Source organism: Ahaetulla prasina, chromosome 3 (assembly GCF_028640845.1).
Source record: "Ahaetulla prasina isolate Xishuangbanna chromosome 3, ASM2864084v1, whole genome shotgun sequence".
Taxonomy (NCBI): Eukaryota; Metazoa; Chordata; class Lepidosauria; order Squamata; family Colubridae; genus Ahaetulla; species Ahaetulla prasina.
Window position 1 is genome coordinate 172,564,463 of NC_080541.1, and position 26,709 is coordinate 172,591,171.

General features: G+C 36.2%; 1 long non-coding RNA gene across 4 annotated transcripts in view; it reads left to right on the plus strand.

Annotated features, from left to right (window-relative positions):
* Positions 1 to 13,904: 13,904 nt before the first annotated feature.
* The window catches only part of LOC131194813 (uncharacterized), a 62,614-nt gene continuing 49,809 nt past the window's right edge, over positions 13,905 to 26,709 (plus strand). For 2 of the 4 annotated variants that reach the window (XR_009154315.1, XR_009154316.1), the window contains exons 1-2: positions 13,905 to 14,027; positions 14,917 to 15,046. This is a non-coding gene — a long non-coding RNA (uncharacterized LOC131194813). Of the gene's footprint in view, positions 14,028 to 14,916; positions 15,047 to 17,453; positions 18,161 to 25,791; positions 25,873 to 26,709 lie in introns of those variants that run through there. The other 2 variants (XR_009154317.1, XR_009154314.1) reach the window with 2 other exon arrangements.

Below are 26,709 nucleotides of genomic sequence, written 5' to 3' on the forward strand. Positions count from 1 at the left end.
CCTGGCAATGCCACAGGTTCCAGCTAGGGAAGATCAATCTTGGATTGACCCGAGGAAGCTACGAAAAGATAAGCGTGCACAGCAAAGGAAGAGATGTGGCAGGCCCAAAGATTGCTGAGTCACTGAGCCACACCCCACAGGGGATAAAAGCGGGTGGAGTTGCCATCTGGCCCTTGTGATGGACAAAAAGCTACCAAGTGCGAACTGCAGATTGGTCATTTGGGAGTTAAAGGCCTGGACTGTGCAAAGGCTTTCTTTTTGTGAGCTCTTGGCAACGGATCTTGGACACATGGGCTTCTGTCTCTGTAAGAGATAAAGAACTCGGAACTTGGCAGGCCTTTGCACTGTAGCTGCCAAGTCTTTCCTTCACTACCGAAAATCAGGTCTGTTGCAAATATAAAGGACTGTAGGACATGCGTCTCTGCATCTTCTCTGTGAAGTGGGGAGGGGGACAGAACAGTCCCTTCTAACTCTGTTAATCTGTTTAAAAAAAAAAAAAGAATAGCCAAGCATGCACTTTTATTTGGGATTTCCTCAATGCTAGGAGGATATTCTCTGTTTTGTTTTGCTTGTGTTACCATTGACCCACAATGTGCTTAGAGCTTTTTGAAAGGAATGGGGGAAAAGAGAGTTGTGTCAGACATCAGCCAAGGTATTAGTTAGGACTGCCAATCCTAACCAAGGTATTAGTTAGGACTGCCATGGTGTGAGGTCAGAGTTAAAAAAGGGAACAGCCTAGTATCATTATGTAGCCATAAGCAGACTACGTTCAATTCCCCTGGAATTCCAATGAACCTTATCTAACTCCTAGAAGATGCTAATCAATAGTTGAGAATATTCCTGTACATTGACATAAGCAGCAATAAATCAGTTTAATTGGGCCTTTCCTGTGTGTCCCAAATTATATAATACGGCTCCCTCCATCTGATAAACAACCCTTTTTAATTGATAAATCTCAAAATCATTAATTCATTTTTGTCCATTTTCAGCAAAAAGTCCATTAAGGGTTTCTAGTCTTATTGTTCCTTCCCTAATCAAACAGGTCAATTTAGCCATTCCAGCAAGCACTAACATTTTCACATTCCACTCCTCCATTGTGGTATCTTTGCATTTTTCAGTCTTAGTGCATATAATAGCCTTGCTGCATATATAAAACTAATAGTCGATGATTCTTTTCTAGTGGCTACCCATAAGTCCTAAAACATGGAGTAAACTTTTTAATGACTATGCACCACAACCTCCATACAGTTTTAGAGAAAAAGTGATTGCCTGCTCAGGTCCCATCCATGTCTCTGTTTGTCCTAGTCTGTAACACTTTACAGCTTCTTTGCACTGAATCTTATTTTCTAGTCTGTTGCCTATTTCCTCAATTTAGAGATGCATTTTTTTAATAAAAAAATCTTTGCTTCCAAATCAATAGTTATCTGGCTGACCATGCTGTAGTAGGCAATAGGATCCCATTGCTTATTGAAAAAGTAATCTATTAATTATTTTCAGCAGGTTATATGATTATTTCTGCACCTCTCATAAATATACTAGCACTAGCAATAATAACTGAGCGAAGATGGCCTATAAATGCTTTGTTCTTTTTGTAACTATTCTGCAGTAGACCATCAATTCACTCCCCCTGCTATACCTTTTCTCATTGGTGGAGCGGCGAGCTCTTTCACTGTGGGCCTTACAATAAATGCAAGCACCTAACAACAGTTGCACTCCTGATGTGCAGCCTTGACAAATATTTCTGCAATGGTAATACAAGCAAAGAAAAGCCTGTCATCTTAATATCCGAGGTTCTGCATTGTTCAGCGCTTCTGTGGGCAGGTACCATAAGCTTTATCCTTCTTCGTGACATGAAACACTCTGAAGCCATATGTAACTGTACTAGTGGTTACCATTAGTAACCATTTTACATTTTAGTAAATTCTCTCAAGGTCAAGAGTCCACCTTTACAAAGAGACCTTGGCCTTAAAATTTTTGCTATCTCTCCAGCACATGACAAAAATACCTTCTGACATGCTTTTTCTCTCCCCCCCCCCCGCCCCCCACACACTTTGTTTAACTGAAGGCCAGCTCAGTTGCCGTGAGACTCCTTAGTAACAGGAAACAGTTGTCCAGTTTAAAGAACAAGCTCTAAAATAAACAGCTTTCCTTCTCCTTTTCAAACCCCCTCAGGACAATATTTGCTTTTCTAAAATATCATTATGCCATGGCTTTGGATCTCACTTGAGAAACTTGGGGATTTCCCAGCAGTTCAAGGTAGGCTTGACCTATAGTGGAACACAGAAAAGAGGAGCTGCATATAAATAGCAAAATTACAAAAGGATCAATTCTCAGTCAACTCATTAGCAATGCGTAAGTGATAACTCCTCTCTCTAAGACGCTTTCATAATTACTTGCACAAGCCACATTTGGTTCACAAGTTTCATAAATGAAGGTTAAGTTGACTTAACCGCCTAGGATTTACCAGTCATGTTAAAGCATAAAATGTGTATGTTTTTCAGGGCCTCTCCAGATACAAGCTGTTGACTTAAAGACTCCAAGGTTAAATGGTGCTGGCTCTGGAGTCCAAGTTAGTTTCCCCACTGCCCAGGCAGTGAAGTTGCAAAATGCAACATGACGGTACAATGTTCAGGAAAGGCCATCAGGAAGACAGAAGAAGTTTGGAATTAACCTAGCAGTGATTGCTGAAGCCAAGAGTCTGGGATTTTGTAATTCTAATTCTCACAAAGGGGGTACATTTTGAAATCACTCTGCATATTCCACTAGATTGATTATCTAGTGCCCATCAGATATTTCCAGATTATAAATCCAACAAGTCTACTTAGTTAACCCAATGGGAAATACATTGCCCGCTATTTTGTTCTTTCTTATAGGATAAGGCTAAATAGGCCATTTTAACAGATAGCATATGACTACCCAAATAATTTAATTGATATAATTTGATTTATTTCAATAAATTAACAGACAGAGGTGGGTTGAAAATAAAGTAAGCCACTACATTTTTAGACATTTCTCCAGCCCAACCAAACATATTCTGTCATGACCAATGTAATCTTGAATCAAACTGTAGCTTCAGCTATCCTTTAATAACCTTAAACCTTTATTTCAAAGGTCTAGTAAAATAAAATTGACATTCTGTCAAATAACTAAAGGAAAAATAACTAAGAATCACAAGGCACTTTAAAGACGAACAAATGAATCATGGCATAAGCTTCTATACACCAAAACTCACTTTATTTATTTATTTATTTATCTATCTATTTATTTAGTCACACATTATATATAAGCATAAGCATGAAATAATTATACAATATATAAGCATATATATGAGTATGAGTATGTAATAACTATATTAATTGGATATAACGAAAGGAAACAATAGGACAGGAACGGTAGGCATGATTGTGCTCTTATGCACACTCCTTACAGACCTCTTAGGAATTGGGTGAGGTCAATGGTAGATAGTTTTTGGTTGAAGCTTTTGGGATTTTGGGAAGAGACCACAGAGTCAGGTAGTGTATTCCAAGCATTAACAACTCTGTTACTGAAGTCATATTTTCTGCAATCAAGATTGGAGCAGTTAACAGTAAGCTTAAATGTATTGTGTGCTTGTGTATTGTTGAAATTGAAGCTGAAGTAGTCTTCGACAGGAAGGACATTGTAATAGATGATTCTATGAGTTAAACTCAGGTCATGTCGAAGACGGTGTAGTTCTAAATTTTCTAAACCCAGGATTTCAAGTCTGGTGGCATAAGGTATTTTGTTGTGTTTGGAGGAGTGGAGTACTCTTCTTGTAAAATATTTCTGGACACGTTCAATTGTATTGATGTCAGAAATGTGGTATGGGTTCCAAACAGTTGAGCTGTATTCAAGAATTGGTCTAGCAAATGTTTTATATGCTCTGGTTAGTAGTGTAGTGTTTTTGGAGAAGAAGCTATGCAAGATTAGGTTTACAATTTTTAAGGCCTTTTTTGCGATGTAGTTACAGTGGGCTTTGGCACTTAGATCATTTGACATGAAAACTCCAAGATCTTTAACAGGATGGGGGTCATCTGTAAGGTAATGTCCATCAAGTATGTACTTAGTGTTTAGGTTCTTTTTTCCAATATGTAAGACTGAGCATTTGCTGGTTGAGATTTGGAGTTGCCAAGTTTTAGACCATTCAGATAAAAAGTCAAGGTCTTTTTGGAGGATAGCTGTATTGTTGGTGGTGTTAAATAGTTTGACATCGTCAGCAAAGAGAATACAATTACTTGTAATATGGTCACAGAGATCACTAATGTATAATATGAAAAGTGTTGATCCAAGAACGCTGCCTTGGGGAACGCCACTTTTAACAGGAACAGGATTTGATAGAGCATTGCCAATTTTGACCACTTGTTGTCTGTTTGATAGAAAAGCAGTTATCCAATTGTGGAGGGGTCCTGAGATGCCGTAGGATTTTAGTTTTAGGAGAAGTTTATCATGTACTACTGAATCGAAAGCTTTACATACAAGTCTATGTAGATTGCATCTATTACTTTGGTGAATCGAATATTATACTTCAATTTAGAATGAAAATAGTTGTTTTTACAATAACAAAATAAACCATTAGAAATCAACCGTAAAGCTTATTTCTTTCTATCTTTTTTGTTTTTGTTTTTTTAAATTGTTGTTGTTAGTTGCGAAGTCGTGTCCAACCCATCACGACCCCATGGACAATGTGTCCATGGGGTTTTCATGGCAAAGATACTGGAGTGGATTGCGATTTTCTTCTCCAGTGGATCATGTTTTGTCAGAACTCTCTGCTATAACCTGTCCGTCTTGGGTGCCCTGCACAGCATAGCTCATAGCTTCATTGAGCTACACAAGCCCCTTCGCCATGACAAGGCAATAATCCATGAAGGGTTTTTTTAAAATAGTATTTCACTAAATACTGTTCTGCCAAGGGCATTTGCTTGAAAAGCTAGTAAAACCACTTTCTATCATTTCATATTGTTCTATTGAATGGAAATGAATGTATTAAACTGAAGGGTAATTATTGTTTATTGGCAAACTGGGATGGCTGCTAGTTGATGGCATTTCTTTGTCCTGCACAATTAACAGAGTTTTGAATCATCAAATTACATCTCTGAAAGATTACTAGATCTCTCTCTTTCTCTCTCCTTTTACTTCTGTTTTTTTTTAATTAAAATAACATCAACGTATCGGTCCTGCTTCTCTTTGCGGTTGCAGATTCAGAACTCCTTTCATTAAAGAGATTACCTTGATTAGGTTTCTTTCAGAAATTGTTAACTATTGGGAAACTATGAATTTCCATAAAGAACTAAAACTCTTGCTATGATTTTTAACTGGGTAAAATGGTATATTAGAGCAACAATTTATGAACCAAAGTACCTCATATGGTCAACTTACAGAATGTGCTATGCGGTTGGATGGCTGCTGCAGTCACATTATCTTCCTTTTCAACATTCTGTAACAGTTTCCCAGCCAGTCTCATAATCCCACCTGCTGAGAAGAAGGAAGAAGGAGGCAGAGAAGAAGGAAGAACAGGAAGGAGGGAGGAAGGATTTCTCCCTGCCAGCTTCCCACAAGGAAACTCAGTGAAGAAGCTGGAAGGAAGTTGGAAGTCACTCCCCCTCTTTGGCCCACCTGTGTGATCAGTCTTTACATAATGATATATCTCTGAGATGATAACTCAACAGGGCTCACTGAACTAGTACTTATTAAGAACAATATAAATAAAAGATATTATGGCACATCCTTGATGCAGAGAAAAAGATTGTCTTTAGAAACAAAATAGCACTGGTTCAGATTTAAAGCACTTTATGGCTGAGCCACAGGATTCCTTATGTTTGTCCAGCTTTAACATTAGCATTGAAACGAATCTGGTGTGCTTTTTCTCCCAAAGCCAGTAAAATGATAACACCAAGATTAACCCCAGACTGTAAATTACCAAAAGTAACAATTATGCTTTGAAAAATAGGTCAACCTTTGATGTGAATTTTCATCTAAATTAGACTCCTAAAATCTTATCAAAAGGAAGCAGCTTTTGAAAGCATTAGAATGGTTTGATTGCATTTCGTCTGTAAGTAAGACACCTATATCCTCTTTAACCTTCCATTTTAAACATAATATTCCTCCGAATAACACCAGCAGCAAAATGAAAAGGACAGACCCTGACTCACCATAAAGAGAAGGTGAACACTGAAAATTCATTACCATTTCAACAAGAGTCCCAACTTTTATTTATTGGACTAGGGTATATTTCTGAATCTTAAGGATATTAGTACTTTCCCTTATGTTTCTTTTATCTTAAGAGAGTGACACTATTCGCTATAATGGCATAAAGGAAAGATTCTCTCTTGCAATAAATCAGCAGTGCTGCCTTTGGGTATTGGCTTTCTATTAAAGTAATCAAAATATCAGGTGGGAAAATAACCATTTTTCTGAACTACACATAAGATAATGCCGAATGCAGAATTTCAGAATGGGGGGAAAAATATAATACCAATAAAATAAATAATCGTGGAGGGTTGTATGTAAATTTGCTTTACATATCTGGCTTTACGTTTAGCGTTCTTCTTCTTTGAATTAGTTGGAATTAGTCCACAGTGAAGAGAAACAGATCCATCATCGTCTACTAAGTAAAATATTGGTTCTAGTGAAAAGAAGGAAGAAAAATGTTCCATCTTCTGTCCAACCACCACATTGTACCAATAATAGCAAGCGCTTTAGGCAAAGTTGATGCTGTGACCAATGGAACAAATCTAAGTTCGTCTTGAAAAACAAGCAATGCTAATAATATGACTCAGTCTGATCCATGCCAATATTTTACTTCATAGGCGAAGATAAATCTGTTTCTCTCCACTGTGGACCAATTCCAACAAATTCAAAGAAGAAGAATGCTAAACGTAAAGCCAGATATGTAAAGCAAATATCACATACAACCGTGAAGGATTTTTATTTTATTTTTATTTTATTCCCCACCCCCACCCCCACCCCCACACACTTTGGAATTCTGCATTCTGGATTATCTACATGCTCTGAAAATAAGTTTACTTTCCCACCTGATCTTTTTGATTGCCGGAATTTTAATAGAAAGTGGTGCCAAGAGTAATTGGGACAAGAGGACAAGGCACATGTAAAACCATTTCAAAACCATAAAAGCTGAATCTAAGATGATGAACAGATTGATCAAAGAATATTTTTTTAAAACTACCATATTTTACGGAGTGTAAGACGCACTTTTTTTCCCCTCCTAAAAGAGGCTGAAAATTTGGGTGCGTCTTATACTCTGAATGTAACTTTTTCAACGTTTATTTTCAGCCCCAACGAGGCGCTAACAAGTGAAGCGATCTCCATGGTTTGCCTGCTTTTCCCATTGCTTCTCTCTTCAGTTGTGCTTTAGAAGCTGTTTTTATCCCCAAGCAGAGGATAAACTAACCAGCAAACTAATGTGCTGAAGCTGACCAGACTAAGGACGCTAGGCAGATGAATACCTGGTAGATAGATTTTTTTTCCTATTTTCCTCCCCAAAAACTAAGCTGTGTCTTATACTCCAGTGCGTCTTATACTCCGAAAAATACAGCAAGTGCCAAATGCTCATCAAATTTCACTTAGAATGCATAATACAAACCCTTGGAAGATGTGTGTGTAGAAAATATTCCCTTATTTATTCTCTTATGTATTCTATATACTGCTGTCCTCGCTAGAGACCCCTGGCAAACAATAAAGCAGCCAGACAGGTATATAGTAGTAAAACATTCCTGTATCTAATCATAAGAACCAATCACATTCTTTTTATTATAGGATTTTTTGCATTATAGGATTTCCATTTAGATATTCCCTCTCTACAAAAAATAAACAAACAAACAAACAGCAGAAACTCTAAAAATAGAGAAACACCATCAACTTGATTGACATCATCAGCCTATATTCTGTGATCTCTGGAACCAAAAGCATTTTTTAAAAAAATGCAGCCCCTGGAAGCAAAAGAGAATAACTGCTTATTACTTAAAATAAATCCAAATGGAATCTATAACTATGACATTTTGAACAGCTGCTGCTCCATTCTGCACCCACACAGCCTTTCCTGTTTCCAGAAAATACGCCCACCCTTCAATAGCCATTCATGGTATTCTCACTTACTGTGTCTACAGGATATGGCCAAAAAAAAGTGAAGGCAGCAACCATTACAGTGTTAGGTGTGCTGTACATCTATAACCAAACCTTGACTTTTTTGCTGTTGTTCTTATACCTTGTAGACCAGTGGTGGGTTGCTCTCGGTTAGAGCTGGTTCTATAGAACCGTAGTAAAACCAGTGGGAGGGTCCACCTATCCACCACAACATCATCATTGATGATCTGCGCATGTGCAGAAGTGTAAGCGAGTGAAGCAAGCGTGCACACGTGTTCCCTTTGCGAATCGGTAGTAAAGGTAAGCAGAACCCCTGTTGTAGACATTTCTGGGTCACTCGCTGCACTCTTTTAAATGAGAAGTAGAGACCTTTTAATACTTCAATAATTCCCTGTTCCTTTTCAATTACCATGTTTTGCTTAAAATCCAAAAGCTAGTGTCATTTGAGGTGTATCAGAGTGAGAGAACAATTAGAGAAATACCAGTTCAATCCGCACTCAGCATGATATTTCTTGGATAACTGAGAGTCTTCCTGTATCAGATTAAGGCTGAACTCAAAAGTTCCCTTACCACAGCACTAGAGAAATCCAAAGAATTTACTTTCAAGCAACCTATTTACATAGCAACCTATTTCATAGAGATATGAAAACAGTAAAATGGGGAGAACGAAGGAACAAGCATTCAGGAGGGCAACAAGCCATCCTGAATCCCTTGCAGGAAAAAGGAAATTGAAATGAATCTAAGGATAAGAAAGTCAAGTGGAGAAAGGAAAAGGGGACTTTCCCCCCCTATTTTGAAAGCCATAACAAGCGAGCAAGTGAGCTCTGCCGGCTGGTTCTGTGGATTCTAAAGCATATTTAAATAAGAATGTTTCTGAATTTAAGCTTTAGTTGCAACACCAGTTCATCGACTTTAGCTTACGAAAAAGAAAGCTGAAATAACCCATGCAGTTGAAAACCTTTTAAAATATTCTTTGTTTCACACTTTCATTGTTTGGGGCATCTATGTTTTTTATGAAGATACGTTTTCCAAAGCAATGTGGCTCTTTTTCAGGATGTGTAATCCGGTTTAGATTGCTAGACTTTGAGATTCCTTCCACACCCAGACCCCAAAACTGCTAAGTAGGCTCCCATCTGCCCCTCATTAACCTCTCTCTTTTGTTGTTGTTGTTCTTGATCTGATTGGGCATATTTTCAACAAAACAAAAGATTCCTTATTTATAAAGCCCCCTTAGTGGCAGTTGATTTTCCAGTTTGGCAGTTAATAGTTTTAATGTAAAGTGTTAAAGAAAATTAAAAAAAATAAAGAGCATCATGGAACCACAAGTGCTAAACAAAGAATACCTACGCCCATATTAAAGGAATGCAAGAAACTGTTACCCTGAGACAATTTTGTGGTCTGTTAAGCTTTGCATTATCTAGACAAGTGGATAGTCTTTCTGTAGTTTTTTTCAAACCATCCTGAAAAATGACAGGGAACCCTTCTATTTTATAATATAAATCCAGTGGTGGGATTCAAGTAATTTAACAACTGGTTCTCTGCCCTAATGATTTCTTCCAACAACCAGTTTGCAAAACTGCTCAGAAAGTTAACAACCGGTTCTCCCGAAGTGGTGCGAACTGGCTGAATGCCACCACTGTATAAATCATACAGTTACATAAAAGCTAAACAATGACCTGTTTTGACACATAAACAGGTCTAGATAAGAGGAATCGTACTGCAGGTAATTCCTTGTTCTGTATTTCAGCTAACCTTTAATAGTTTCTTTCCCCGTCTTCTAAAAATGCTCACTGACAAAGCTATCCTTATTTGAACAAGCCACGTCTTCTTTTCAAGAAATACTCCCCAGATAATAACCATGCGTCTCCTTAATTGTCATCTGTCCATTGTTGCCCAGACTGGAATACGATATGTTATAAATCAGAAATAAGTTACAAATCTCAAGATTTTTTAAAGTCCTTGACTTAAGTTGTTTTTGAATGTTTAGGAAAATGTAATACAAAATAAAGAGAAGAAACTGAGTGTTTCTCTTATCCTCACCCCACATCACCCCTGCATTAAACACTTTCTGCAAGTCTATTGTTCTGGCATGCTCCTTGCACTCTCTCCTTTATATAAAAAAGTCTAAAATCCTCATCGTTTTCTTGGCGTACTGTGGAAATGGTTCGCTGCTGCTTCTGGGATATTACTTCAAGATACCAGTATACTGTAGCTATAGATCTGGGTTCTTAAGTGATCTCCCATCAAAGTACGAACCAGAGAAGGGAGCTGCTAGCTTATATTGAATTTATACTGAAAAGTTGAATATTATCAACTTTTCCACTCAGATCCATCTATCATTTATACAAAGCCAAAATGAAAAAAAAATCTTGAAAATCATATTTAAAAATATTCTTTCTACTTTTTAATTCAGCTGAAACAACCTTTGTAATTAATCAACTTATTCCTGATGTTTCTTGATTGCCAGCCTCACACTGTGTTTTGGTTGGTTGGTTGGTTGGTTGGTTGGTTGGTTTTATTTTTCTTATTGTCTGTGATTCAGAATAAAATAAGACCTTCGATAGAAGCCCTGGGGAGATAAAAATGCAGATTGGAGATATATGTAAATAGGATTTACATGGAATATGTATTTACTTCTATCCTTCATTCCCCCGGCAAAGTGTTATTTAAAACTGTAGTGGAGATGGTTGTCTATTGGAGCAGAGGGCACAAATGATTTCAGCTAGTTAGTTTGAGTTTATTGCCTGGTTCAGGTGTATCTAATAAGTAACCTCAAGGTCATATCCCATCATTAAAAAGGCCACAGTCAAGGAAATGATAGTGAGATCATAAACTTATATTGACACAAGTAATTGTGCTATTGGTTCCTGCTATAAGGAGTTTATTCCCCCCCGCCCAAACAACTGGGGTCTTAAAGAAAGTCCCATCTTTTGTCAAACCCTGCTTAACCTTAGCTGCTTTCCAATGTAGCTTAGATAATAAAGGACAGAGATGACCTCACAGCTCTTATATTTTACACAGGGAGAGAAAAAAGCTTCAAATAAATAGTGAAAAATTGAGTGAGTTTCCTGAATTATCCCTCCTTTACCAAGAGGATATCCATTATAAACTAAGAAACTCTACATGTGTTCTCTCTCTTTCCCTCCCTCTCCCTCTCCTTCTCTCTCCCTCTCTTCCTCTCCAGGTGATCTTCCCATAGGCATGTCCTTATAATGCACACCATAACTACACAAGTAGAATTGAACATTTTTACCCCATGTTTGGAATATTGACTGTTTTAAAGTAAATATTAAGCGTTGCAGAAGTTTCATATATTTACTTTGAGAGGAAAAAAAATAATGTTGATAATCTGTCATTTCATTTCATTTGAGGGATCATGAATTGGAACTAGGTTATAGGTTGACCATTCCTGGCTCAGCCGAAACAACCGATAATTTTCAACTCGTTTTTGCAGAAGCAGCAAATGAAACAACTCCTTTTTTTCCAGATCAAAAACTCGCTTCGGTCTTATAAACATAGTTTTTCTATTTGCAAAATAATATGTGAGTGTGTCTGCAAGGGACAAATAATAAGTTCCTTCCCACCTAGTGATCCAAACTGATTGCCATAAACTCCAGTGTGGGTCAGAGATATATATGTAAGCTGCCTAGTTTTACACTGAGTTTTACACTGAGGTGCCATAAAGAAAAATTAACTAAACTATTATGCCCGTGATGGCCATAGTTGAAGATTAAGCTCAGTTGACACTTCCTATATTCTTTCAGAAAATCAACATCAATGTTATATTGTGCTACCGTTCACACCACAAATATGGCCTTTTTATATGTATCCTAAACCAGTATAATTTCTACTGATTTAGGCTATCATTACCTGGTGTAAGATAATACAGGAGTTCATTCATAAGCAGAGAGACTTGGCTTTTGTACTTTATGCTTTTTTTTATGGTTCATCGCACAGTCAGACAAATGTTTAGACTGGACTTGGCATTTTTATCCATCTATCGAGATATTTCCCAAAACCTGAAATTACAGACAAGAAGACTTTACAAATTAATTAAAATCTACTCTGGACTTTTCACACACACACACACACACACACACACACACACACAACCACTCAATTGCAGTCAAAGTCTTCCATGTGACTTCCCATGAGTATCTAAGGTAGTATATGTAAGCTGAACCAGCATTTTATTTTGTCCAAATAGTTGTGTTTCTCACAAAAATAGATCATGATTTCAGTTGGGTATCAGATAACACTTCTGATTCCAGAGCCACGCAGCAAATGAGCCAGAAAAAAGAGCCAGTTTTGGTGTAATGAATAAGGTGCAGGCCTAGAAACAGTGAGGTCTAGTCCTGCCTTAGGCATGAGTGCCAGCTGGGTGATTTTGGGCCAGTCATTCTCTCTTAGACCAATTCACCTCACAAGGTCATTATTGTGGGGAAAATGGGAGGAGGAATAAGTACTATGTATGTTCCTTGAGTTATGCATACAATAATAAAGGTCAAATTAAAAAAAACTAAAAATAAAAGTCCCATCATAAAGATGTTAAGACATTCATGGATTTCTAGCATTCAGAACCAATAACCATAATCATTCTTTCATGTATGAATGGCATAGAAATAAAGGGCATTGAACAAATTCTTCACTTAGGTTCTCATTAATTTCAGAACAAGCGGTACATATTATACTTGTTACACTGAAGTAAGCGATAGCTTTCCACAAAAGAAATGTTCTACATGTTATTCTAACTGCATATCAGGTAGAGATTTTATATTTCCTCAGGGTGCTGCTTGTGGATAGTAGAATGTCAATCAATGCTGGAAATAGTAAAGCAGAAAATATAGTTACATTGGTTGGCTTAAGAAACAGAAATAAAGCAGGAAAATAATTTAACAGTTTCTGCCAATCTGATTTATTCTCTGCTAACAGCTTTCAAATAAGCAAACTACACCTATATACATTGGACACTGCCACAGAGCATATACCAAAACCAAATTGACTGTATTATTGGCGGTAGGAAGTAGAAAAGCTCAGCAAGACGGCAAAAATGAGGTCAAAAATTGGAGTATGAAAAAGTGGAATATTGATGCCTTTGCTGTTGGAGAAAACGTCAGAGAATTTCATGAATAGCTAAGGAAAGAAATAAACAGATGTATCATAGAATCAATTAATTCAGAGTTCTCACTTCAGGAACAAACTATCAGCCACATATTATCCTGTATGGAAACATTAGGCAAAGGCTTATCTTTCTGAATAACTTTATAATGCTCGGGGAGGGTGAAAGAGAAGAGGAAAATAACCAGCAGTGAGATGGCTGTGATGAGGCATCACTGGAACACCTGACAAGCCAAGCTAAATCTAAATCATTTTGAAGAAAAGGTGATGTACTCATTAGAGTCAGCACCTACAACGGCCATAATCAATCAATCAATCAATCATTATTGAGTTTTGGAAATCTTTTTGGGTACTACTGTATTGGGAATGTTTGGGAAAAGCCTGCCTTTCTTCTTTATTTAGTCGAGTCCACTTAAGAAAACAGCTTGATTTGAATGAAAGGGCTTCAAACTCATTTCTATAACAATATTACTTCTATTGTACACGGGATTTGGGGCGGGAGAGAAAGCGCGCATAGAATTGGACACGACTGAATGGATAACATCGTCATCAATTTTGCTTAAGAACCGACCAAGTAACTACAGTTTTATTTTTTTTAACACCCAGGGGGCGCAATGGGATTATTCAACAGTCAGCTAAAGCGACTTTTGCCTTTTCCCAAACTTTTAAGATAACAAAAGGAAGTGGGATTTTGAAGTAAAGGGATTTTAACAAGGCGATATGGCACGGTCAAATGACTAACTTTTTCGCGGATCGCCTTTTCACGGACTAACCTTCTCGCTCTGCAACAGGTAAATTTGCTGTTTCCATGCAACTATCCTTAGCTTTTCACGTCGAGTTTAACTTCCCCCCTGCGCGTGTTTTGGGGAAGCTATGGGGTGTAGAAATTTTCCAACAAAAAGATAGGTGCACTTTATTTTCTTTACTGTAAAACAGGTTTATCCACACAACGCCGGGAAACTGTTCTTAAATCCAACAATGGCTTGATAAAATGCATGTTATAATTTTCTGTTCATACACATATTCACGGACTAATATTCTCTAAATTTAGGAATATGTTAAATTATGTGAAAGTTCATTGTATTATTAAAGACAATAATAAAATTTAGGAAAATTCATATTGCATAACTTTCTTAAAATTCTACCTGTAGAAAACTGTTGCGTATTGTAATCATGCTATTAAGAAATATACAAATTGCACATACCCCATTTATCGGTCTTTATAAACCTTGAAGCTAAATAAGAATATAAATTATTACATATAAATATTACATATAAATTATCCTAGATATATTTCTGGGAAATATGCCCCATTGAAGACAGTTGAAAATATGGAGATTGGACTGTTTTGTTTACATAATCGATTATTACAATCCTGTCTATACTTAACAATAAATCCCATTTTTTGATCAGCTTGTTTCCAGTAATATACTGCATGCGATTGCTGTCTAAGAAAAATATCCTGACAAGTAGAAATTTACTGAAACTGTAGATGCTCTATTTCTAATAAACATTTTCTTTAGTATATGTGTCACAGTATATAAGTAGACTATTAAAAATAATTAATAGTTTCCAGCTCCCATTTTTTTTAAAAGAAAAGTTAGTAGATGTAAAAATGAAATGCTAAAAAAAAAGATTTAAAAAAATCAATTTAATGAAAAAGTTCTTTCTGTCTTTCAGAGATTCATGGCACATGGTGGGATTTCACTCGGTACCACTTGCACTGATGAAAGAAAAGCTGAACAGAATGGCTGCTTATGATGTATGATAGCTGTGTCACACATGTGAGCCATTGTGTGAAGTAAGGAAGGTGCATGTTGAGTTGAATCAATACAGATAAATTGCTTTTTTGCAACTAGCTTTCATAATAGTACAGTTCTCTCAGAGTCCAGTGATATATTAAGATGTGTGTAAAACTGGAGACTTAATGATTTCCTATTAAAGATTGTAATCACAGCAGTAAAAAAAACCATACAAAATTATAAGAATAAAAAAGGATAGAAGGTCCAAAAAAAAGAAAAGAAAAGTAAAAATATAGCCAAGAAAAAAATAGAATTATATAAAGTGATTTTCACTTTCATCATAACAAATATAAACAATTTTAGTAACTTATCACCTTCTATATACAAATATATAACAAATGATATTTTCTTCCCATAGCCCATCTATTATCTACAAACAAATCCATAAAGCATCGTCACTATAAACAAATCCATAAATCCTTGCCTCTTTTAATCCAATATATCATTGTATCTATACAGGTTGATTATTTTGATTGAATGAATATAACTAGCATTGTGATCATCTTTCAATCATTTTGCCCCTCATAATCCTGTTACATCTTTATTTAATGCTCTTTTGTGTGTTTTGAAATGTGTTTATAAGTTTTTTGTAAGGTTTACATATTATTTTGTTTTGTTTTCTTAATGCAACTTTTAATCTACTGTGTTGCTCTTAAAACCCCTTTTGTTCCTTGTAGGGAGAAACAAGCATAGCTAACTGGATGCTCCAAACATTTCCTTTCCTTCCCCCCACACCCCCATGTGAATCAATTCTATCTACTTGCCATATTGCAAGTAACTTAATGTTGATTGATTGATTAATAATCCTGTCACGTTTTCTTACTTTAAGACAAAGCGTGCAGGACACGATTTTTTATAACCTGGTGAGTAGTAATGGGAGACAAGCAGTGAGGCTTCCCTCTGCTAAATACTTAATGCAGGTTTTCTCAAATTTGGCAACTTTTAAAATATGTGGATTTCAATTTCCAGAATTCCCCAGCCACACATCTTAAAAGTTGTCTCCAGTGAAAAGCACTGGAGACACAGGAATTCTCTTTGCTTTAAACTTAAGAACTTCTAAGCCATATTCAGTCACCAACCAACCTGCATCTTAAAAAAACACACAACCAATTTGCAAACTTTTCTGGAGCTGTGCCATCATCAAGCTGGCTCCCTTCATCCCCCTCCCCATTTTTAAATTGCAGACATAAATTTCAAACATACTGCTCTGAGTTATTGGCAAGATAGACCAATATGTCTTTGAATCCATTTGGTTCTCTCTCAAAGATGACGCTATTTTTAGCAATCGAAAGAAAATGGAAAACCAGGCTTCTTAATTAGTTTCATTTCTTAATTTCCTGTATGAAAATCACAGCTACTTTATAAACTAGTCTTTTCCATACAAAATCTGCCCTTTAAATATAAATATGTATGTATGTATATATTTGAAGCTTTGAGATGCAGAAATGCCAGGGGATTAAAATTGACCCATGTCTCTTTAAAAGTTCTGAGTTCCGTGTTGTAAAAATGTAGAAGGAAATGGTGTAATAGCTTGTTCCCATAGAAGCTTTATATAAGGCGCTTTCAGTTTTTTGTGCCTTTAACAACTACTTTAAAGCAAATATTGTAGAGAATCAACATTCGTCAAGTTTGACCGTCTCTCTTGATTAAAAATTGTGAGCCCCTCCCTTTCCTTTGACACAAAACTGCAACACACACACACCAAATCTAAAAATGTTTTCATGGATATTATAAAACTTTCAGAAACTTCTAGTAGTTTCTTGCCCTGTGTCCAAGTGCTTGGTATAAATCATCAGGATTAAATGGTGTTGTGATATTCACTGGATGGTTTATCTCTCAACGTGTGATGCAAGATCTAAAATGCCTTAAAATCAAGTGTTCCTTTGCTCTTAGGTCATCCTCATTCAGCTGGGGGTAGTGATGATTCACCACCTGCATTGTAGTCAGTAGGAAGGGCTTTAGTTAAGATCTTAGTTGTCTTAATGAGGTTCTGCCTCCTTTAACGTGTATGATTCCCCTAACCATGGAGTTAATGAGAGCGGATGCCCATACCATCCACCCCCAGACAGTCTGCCACATGCATAGAGCTAACTCCAAAGTGGTGGTGAAGTACCCTCCAGTATTCCCACTCCCTTTACCCTTTACCCCGGTAATTATTCAGCCTCTTATGACCCTCCTGTCTATCTCTTTTATCCTGGCCTCTATGCCTATTCTCCTTGGCAGACACAGCTGAGCCAATGAAGAGTGCAAAGAAGTCCCTCCATCTGCCACTTTCTATGTGTGTCCCCACTCTAAATAAAAATAAGGGTCATTTTTCTGGATCACACACCAGGGCCACGACAAATGAGTCCCAAAGGCTTTGATGCCTATGTTTGGACACAAGCAATTATCTCTAATTATTGTTTTTCTTTTCAGTTTGCCCAACATTAAAGAACCCTGCAAAGCAGCTTTAAAAAGGGGGCTCAGGAGAGTGAATAATATATTTCTTTGATTCGGCCCTGCACATACACCTCCTCCTCCTCCTCCTTTGTAACCTTCCCCTCCCTCAATGTTTCCATATCGATGGAGACACAATCTTCACAAATGTTCAACACATAATATGGATTGGACTTGCGTGTGGGACATTTTTTTTAAGAGTGTGTATGTGTGTGTGTCTGTGTAGATGGTTCTTAAGACAAGATGTAAACATTTGTATAAATAAGTTGCAGATGGCAAAGAACATGGGAGATGAATATCTGTTAAGGGTAGTGAAAGTAAAAAAAGTAAACCTTAAAAAACTTGTTTTAAAAGTTTAAAATATTAACACTTTGCATGAACCATAAAATATTAAAATGTAGTCAATTTTTTCCACAAGCAAAAAAATAGTTAAGAATGAAAAAAATTAGTTGTTTATAATGCATAATAGATTGAAGATAATCTCTGCAAATGTATTCTGGATATTTTATAGACCATATTGTTAAATGCCACTGTTAATATATTTGCATTAATGTGTATGAATAAAGGATGGACACGCACACAAATATATACACCAAATACAATCAAAAAATATTCCAAACTTTGGAAATTTCAAACTGCATTTGTTTAAGGTAATGATACCATTGTTAATTTTAATAAAACTGAAGATTCTGTCCATAACATTTATTTGAACTGTATTTATTAATGTTGCATAAACAATCATAATTATTAGATTAAGGCAAAAATCAATTTCAGGTGATTTTTTTGGTCCTTAAAACTGACCTAAAATGCACTCATTAACACATTCTCTTTACTTATTCTACTATGGATAGTTGGGTGTTAGATATAACATGGGCAAAAAATATCTATATTTGGAGAGCATAGTAAACCAAACTGATAATGCTGGTTTACTGAATACAAATGATGCTCCGTTGCAAGTATTTGATTACTGTTCTTTGTATCCTCCTGCTAAACAAACAAATGTGGGTGGCTTTCTCCATGAATTTGTCATTAGATGAGTATAAGAAACTAAGTTTTGTTCTCTCTCTCATTAATGGTTTATTAAAGCATTGAAGCTTGTTTAGCCATTCCAAGTTGTATGAAAACCTAGGTGAAAATGACTGAACATCATCTATCATCATGCTACTCTTTCTCCTTAAATGAGAATTCTTTATAACATTAGTTTAGTATTATGTCTGAATGCAGTTTGTACATCTCTGTCCTTGCTCTTATGTGCCACTGAACCAAACTTATGTGGAGATTTGCATTTTTGTCAAGTTTTAGAGGTAAGAATTCCTATACTCTCCATTGACAGCCCCTCCCAAGGAGTTGTCTTGTTTGGGGTTCTGAAAAATATGCTATATTTTTCCTTCAACACTCTTGGGGAAAAACACAATAAGTTGTGGGATGGACGAACACATCGTTGGTTTGGGCAGCTATCTTGACAAGATTTTATGTTGGCTACTTTAAAGAAGGATAATTGTTTGATGGAATTTCATTCTCAGAGATAGAAGATGAGGTAGAGTGGGAAGATTTATCAGCAGTTCAACTAATGTGAACTATTTGTTTATCTTTAATGGAAAAAAACAAATACAAACCACGTACATATCTATATTTGAGTAATTACATTATCACATATTATTTGGCCAAAACTGTTATCCATATGTTAGAGAACCAAATGATAAAAGACAATTCCAGATGTCTTTTCTATGTTGCAGAAACCTGGGCCAAGGTAGCTTCATTTTACCAACATTGCTTCTATTCAGCCTGTAGTAGGTCTCTGGTCCTAGGAAATAGCAGAAGGAAAAACTACGCTAGGAAAAAAGCTCTGCATAAACATAGATTCTCTAATCACATAATATATTTGTATAATTCTTTTACACAAGTGCCAAAAGTAATGCCACAGCATTCTCCATCAACATTTCTGTATCTTTTAGACCCATTCCGTGTGTTTCACCAACTGACACAGAATGCAACAGTTCTAGGAGCTTAACCAAAGATCTCACTTAGATTAGAGCTACTACTTTAAAAGGTATTTATTCAGTGCAATCCTGTACATATGCATTATTTACTCATCAGAATGTCCTATTGAATCATAATTGGGCTTATTTCCAAGTAAGCATGCCTAGGATTGCAATATTAGTTAATTCATTAATGGAACTGGAAAATGAAAGGACACTAATTTATTTTTTTAAAGGTGCCTTAAATGCCATAAGAATGTAATTGGTGGAAGGCGATTGATATTTCCCCACCATCAGGTATATCTTATTGATAGCATTTTAACCTCCCTCTTCAAACAGCTAAAGAAAAGCACAAAATAAAAGAAATCTGGACTGAGATGTCCAAATTATTCCCATGCTTCACACTTGGAGTGTTTCCTCTGGTGGACGATTGATTTGTTAAGTACTATCAACATTAAGCAAGAAATAGACGTTCCCAAATAATTGGATTTTAGATCGTGGAAAAATACATGTGGCGATTACTTTTTAATTAAATATTTTATTTGGCCGTATCCAGTATAATAAATACAAGGTCCTTTGCTGTAATTCCGGAAAGCTTTCTCCCTGGGAGGTTGAGAATATCTATCATTTCCACTGTCTGTCTTTGTAAAGTGACTTGACAGGATTTGCTATTGTCTCTTTGGATTAGGACAGAGACCTTACCTTCTAACTGCAGCAATGTTTTCTGCAGCACAGGAAACTGGAATAAAAACCCCAAGCTACAATTAAGAAATGGAACTGGGAAATGCAGCGAATTAAAAAGTTGCAGCTTAAAGGCAATCCATATGTTAGCAAATGCTTTCCAAATGATGCAGCCTCGACCCCCTGAGTTGTAGAAGGGAGGGGGGATTGAATGGGACTCCAGATTGCATCTATGATCTGTAGATTTTCCTGAGCTCCAGCTCTGTCTGCGGTGTGGCATGACCCTTATGCCAGGGGTCGGCGCACTCACCCTGGGGGAGTGAGCATGGAAGAATGGCAGCTCCCCCCTCCCTCAGACCCAGTGTGTGGGGTCTTAGCTCTGAACTGCTAATTAAACTCATTCACAGTTCCAACATTGCAGCCCCCATAGCCAAAAATCAGCTTGCTATCACTCCAGCACCCCTTGAGACCACACATAAGCAGGCGGCATCCCAAACTTTTGCACGAAAGCAGGAAAAAAGAGGAAATCATAACAGGGTAAGATGCAAGCAGAAAGAAAGGTGTTATAGATCCCTGAAGAAGGAAGAGGAAGAGCAAGGAAAGCCTGAAGTGGAGAGTTCAGCAAGAAGGGGCTAGAGCCAGAAAATTAATTTCTGCAATCCATTATAAAACAAAACGACAAACCTTCTGGAGAAGAAACAAAAAGGGCTATGCAGCAAATTTCAAAAACCGCTACAGAAATATATGCAATCAAATAAAAACTGAATGCACCAATTACCACACCAAGCAAGAAAAAGACCTCTTGCGCACAAATTCCAATCGTGCTTTTTATAATTTTGTGAACAACAAACTTAAAGACTCGAGATCCATCCCACCATTAAAAGATTCTAACGACAAAGAATATAATGATGAAACAGTTAAAGCAAACCTCTTCAACACAGTCTTTGGCACAGTCTTTGTTAACAGTAATGACTTATATCCGACATTCCCCAATCGTACCAACAATGAGTGCAACGACCTAATACACATAGATTTCACAGAAGATAATGTTGAAAAAGCTCTTCGCAAACTGAAACCAGCCCTATCTAGTGAACCAGATGGTCTATGTGCATACTTAAAAAAAGATTTCCACTAATATAGCAGAACCCCTAAGCATAAGTTTTGAAAAAGCTTTCACGACCAGTTCCCTTCCCAAACTTTGGTCACTTGCCACGGTCATCCCTATCTTTTTTTTTTTATTTATTTATTTATTTATTTAATTTTGTCATAACAATATACGCAAGGATAACAGGCATAACACAAAAGATTATATAATTAAGTATATATATATATAGGGGAAGAAAACAATAGGACAGGAACGGTAGGCACATTTGTGCTCTTATGCACGCTCCTTAGAGTCCTCTTAGAAATGTGGTGAGGTCAACAGTGGATAGATTTTTAATAAAACTTTTGGGGTTATGAGAAGAGACTTCATAAAAGGAGACCCCAGCCTAGTTTAAAATTACAGACCTATCTCTCTTTGTTGTGTCACCTGCAAAGTAATGGAATCTATCATCAACCAATCCATCACCCTCCATCTAGAAACAAACAAACAAACAACCTACAACCAATAAACAATTTGGTTTCAGAAAAAAATTATCATGTAATTTACAACTTCTTCACTGCAAAAACATATGGACTACAAATCTTGATCAGGACAAAGCAATAGATGCAATCTACATAGACTTCTGCTTTTGACTCAGTAGTACATGATAAACTTCTCCTAAAACTAAAATCCTACGGCATCTCAGGACCCCTCCACAATTGGATAACAGCTTTTCTATCAAACAGACAACAAGTGGTCAAAATTGGCAATGCTCTATCAAACCCTGTTCCTGTTAAAAGTGGCGTTTCTGAAGGCAGCGTTCTTGGACCAACACTCTTCATGTTATACATTAATGATCTCTGTGACCATATTACAAGTAATTGTGTTCTCTTTGCTGACGATGTCAAACTATTTAACACCACCAACAATACAGCTATCCTCCAAAAAGACCTGGACTTCTTGTCTGAATGGTCTAAAACTTGGCAACTCCAAATCTCAACCAGCAAATGCTCAGTCTTACATATTGAAAAAAAGAACCCAAACACTAAGTACATACTTGATGGACATTACCTTACAGATGACCCTCATCCTGTTAAAGATCTTGGAGTTTTCATGTCAAATGATCTAAGTGCCAAAGCCCACTGTAACTACATCGCAAAAAAGGCTTTAAAAGTTGTAAACCTAATCTTGCGTAGCTTCTTCTCCAAAAACACTACACTACTAACCAGAGCATATAAAACATTTGCTAGACCAATTCTTGAATACAGCTCGACTGTTTGGAACCCATACCACATTTCTGACATCAATACAATTGAACATGTCCAGAAATATTTTACAAGAAGAGTACTCCACTCCTCCAAATACAACAAAATACCTTATGCCACCAGTCTTGAAATCCTGGGTTTAGAAAATTTAGAACTACGCCGCCTTCAACATGACCTGAGTTTAACTCATAGAATCATCTATTACAATGTCCTTCCTGTCGAAGACTACTTCAGCTTCAATTGCAACAATACATGAGCACACAATAGATTTAAGCTTAATGTTAAGCGCTCCAATCTTGATTGCAGAAAATATGACTTCAGTAACAGAGTTGTTAATGCTTGGAATACACTACCTGACTCTGTGGTCTCTTCCCAAAATCCCAAAAGCTTCAACCAAAAACTATCTACCATTAACCTCACCCCATTCCTAAGAGGTCTGTAAAGGGCGTGCATAAGAGCACAAAGGTGCCTATCGTTCCTGTCCTATTGTTTTCCTTCGTTATATCCAATTAATATAGTTATTACATACTTATACTCATATATATGCTTATATATTGTATAATTATTTCATGCTTATGTTTATATATACCGTGTGACATAAATAAATAAATAAATAAATAAATAAATAAATAAATAAATAAATAAATAAATAAATAAATAAATAAATAAATAAATAAATAAATAAATAAAGTTTCCTAGTCCAATCCTGTCAGGGCAACCAGCTGCAAACAACAACTAATTTACTGCAATTATAACTTCTGTTGAAAGATGCATTCAGCCCATTCATAAGGATCAGAAAAATATTTCACTAGACAAAGACTCTTTGAATAGATAGAATATTTCAGTGTTTCACCTTTTTAAGCCACAACATAGGCTAGTACACCACAATTCAGATGAAGGCATTAAAATGGATTATTAATAGTAAAGTATGACTGTGATATGAATATGAAGAGCAGCACCTCAGCTAGGTTTTAAGCCTAGATTGAATGAATTTATACTCTACCCATTCAGATATGTCCCTGGAGCTCATCCAGAAATATTGCAGCTAAGTCATTTTAGATTCATTAATGACCCAGCTCTCTGGAAAAGAAGGCGAAGAAAGATGACCAGCAGCAAGGTATATGGTCTCAGTTACAGAGGCTATGAGTGCACTATTGGGACACGTGAAAGAACAGGTTAGGAAGAAAATCTATGTTGTCACTAGGAGTCAAATAGCTTGGTGATACTTATGATTAATTACTCATAAAGAACAAAGCATTTTTTCTGGGAAAAACAGACATACAATGCAAGGGATCCTAAGGGAATGAAAGGATAATGTATTTTTCTTATGTTCCATCCATCCTTCTCTCTCACCAAGTTACATTTTTTTCCAGATCTAACTTTCATCATGAAAGCAATATCTAGATCAGGGGTCTCCAACCTTGGTCCCTTTAAGACTTGTGGACTTCAACTCCCAGAGTTCCTCAGCCAGCTTTTGCTTTTGCTAGCTGAGAGACTCTGGGAGTTAAAGGGACCAAGGTTGGAAACCCCTGATCTAGATGCAATATAAATTGCCCACCATACACATAGAGGCAGCTGGCCTCTGGAGTTCTCTTTAACTAAGCTATACAACAACCCTGTGTCATAGACTGGAGTGCGGGAGAAAGACTGGATCAAAGTCACCGAGTTTGCACAACTGATGATGGACTTTGAATTGAATCTCTCTAGTCCCATTACCACACCTTAAATATTAGGCTATACTGCCTTTCAAGTCACTTTTTTAGATCTAACGATTTTTATTCTCTGTGTGTAAAAGAAGATGTATAAGTTAAAGACATTTCATCAAAATAGTATTTAAATAAATATTTCAAAATGCTAATTTACCTTTATTTCTCCACATTTTATTTTTTTGAGTGGTCACATATTGAATTTTTGACATACTGGTACTTTTTCACGTTTAACAGGAATTTTCTGTTTGTCAAAAATTTATCATAAATGATGAATTTATTATCAAGTTACTACCAAAAGAAATATTTAGGGCAAGCCTTTTAAAAACATACTAGAGATTGATTACAGTATATTCCTAAATTTGCTTCTCCATTCCTACAATTTGCTTTTGTGTGTAGGCTGAATTTCATGTTTTAAATTATTTAACATGCCTTCTTTTCCTGAATATAACAGTTTTGTATATCAGCATGATATATGTAGAAAGTTGATAGTAATATGTATAGTTAGAATAAAAGAGATTTGATTGAGGATCAGTTGATTCCTGCAACTGACTTGAGATTTCTCTAGCTCATCAGATGCATTTTTCCTAAGTCTTCACAGCTGTGACATAAAATTGTCCTTGAAATAGGACTAGTCATGGGGTCTAAGACAACTCACTGAGACCAACTTGTTTTGGCCATCTTGCCATGCCCAACACCATGGCCATCTTGCCATGGCTATCTCACTGTAGCCAACTCATCACGGAATAACTCACCAAAGACAGTTCTATGTGGAACAACTCAATGTGATAAATATTATCCACCACTATTTCGTTGACATCATTTCCATTGACAAAAATGAAAATAATGTCGAGAAATAGTGGCAGATATTTATCACATTGAGTTATAACCACGTGAATTGTCTGTGGTTTGATGTCCCACAGTGAGTTGGCCTCAGCGAGATGGACCTGATGAATTGTCCCATTCTGCTAATCATATAGATGTGGTAATAATGGTATTGGATTCAATAGCACTAAAAATAAAATAACAGTACAGCTTAGAATATTATTGCAGACATGTAGTCTTTGAGATGTATTTACATTCTGTAAATCCTAGTTTTAATCTGCCTTAATATTTCTGGCACTTCATTTGGAAAGAATACCATACGATTTACTACAGAAGACTTGCTTAGAAATTGCCTCTATGTCATTCAAAACATAATTAAAGAGAAACTAACTCTAAAAATTAAACATATGTTCAGCATAACCCTCTTTCATATAGTTAAGACTATTTCATGAATCCATCCTTATTCTAATAATACCACTACCATTAACAAGCAAGTACGGCAATTACCACTGTTTCTTTTAAAGGATTTTGAATGGCAACAGAACTCTCCACTACACATATAAAGAAATGTAATCATGATAATGATCTACTACACCTGGTAGATTTTTTTCTGTTTATTTGACTTGGAAGAATATATGATCAGCATTCCCATAAGATATACTATTTCCATGCTGTGCCATTTCAGACTGTAGAAGTTTGTTTTATTTCATGACTTACTATATTTGTAGCCCATCTTTTCACAAAAATTACTCAACAATTATCTCAACCTATTTATAGATCAAGAACAGCAGTAAAATTTTCAAGCATCAAAAAGAAATGGAATACATGAAGTAGCCAGCTTTTTGAAGATAAACAGATGTGAATATAGTCTATACTTGAAAGAATACCTGGGAATCTCATAATTTTGAATTCTCTGGTGGAAGACAGAAGAAATTTTACTATTTTAGTGTCCTTGTTCGCTGTGCATTCCCAAGGCAGTGGACTGATTCAGTTCCCTTCTGGGTTAGGATAATATTGTTCTTTAAAATAGAACATGGTTGCTAATTCAACTGGTAGGCCAGGCCAGAACTTTTCCAGAATATTATGCAACTAATGCTATATAGAAGAGAAGAAAAGGAGGTAATGGCAATAGTAGACAAAATAGTTGATTCTAATACAAATATACTCTTAAACTGCAATAACCCTATGGAATTCTCTACATAAATACTGATAATTAAATTCCATGCTTTATTTGACAACACAATACTTACGTGTCAGAAATGAATGTGTTTTTCCAAGGAATACGATCAGCCTATGAAACTGCATTTCTTTTTACAGTAGTGTTCCTATCATTCAGTAAATAATTATGAAAGTTGTGGGATATTTTTGGCCTAGGTCAAGTACTCTTCAAGAAAAAAAGCATGCTAATGTGAGGAAATTAGTACAATGTCAAATGTCAATGACTACACAATAGCTGTTGAATATATACTTACTAAGACTCTTCTGGGAAGAATCGACATAATTACATGCTCTTAGCAAAAAAATCGCAGTTGTTTGGTTTATAGTAGCAATTTCAAAGTGAAGCATGGAAAGTGCAAATATTCTACGAATGAAAACTCTGTATCTAGATTGATCATGGTATTAAAATCATTTTGTAAATTTACTTTCTGATTTGCTCTTCTAAACATTCCATACATGACAATTGCTTATTTTGGT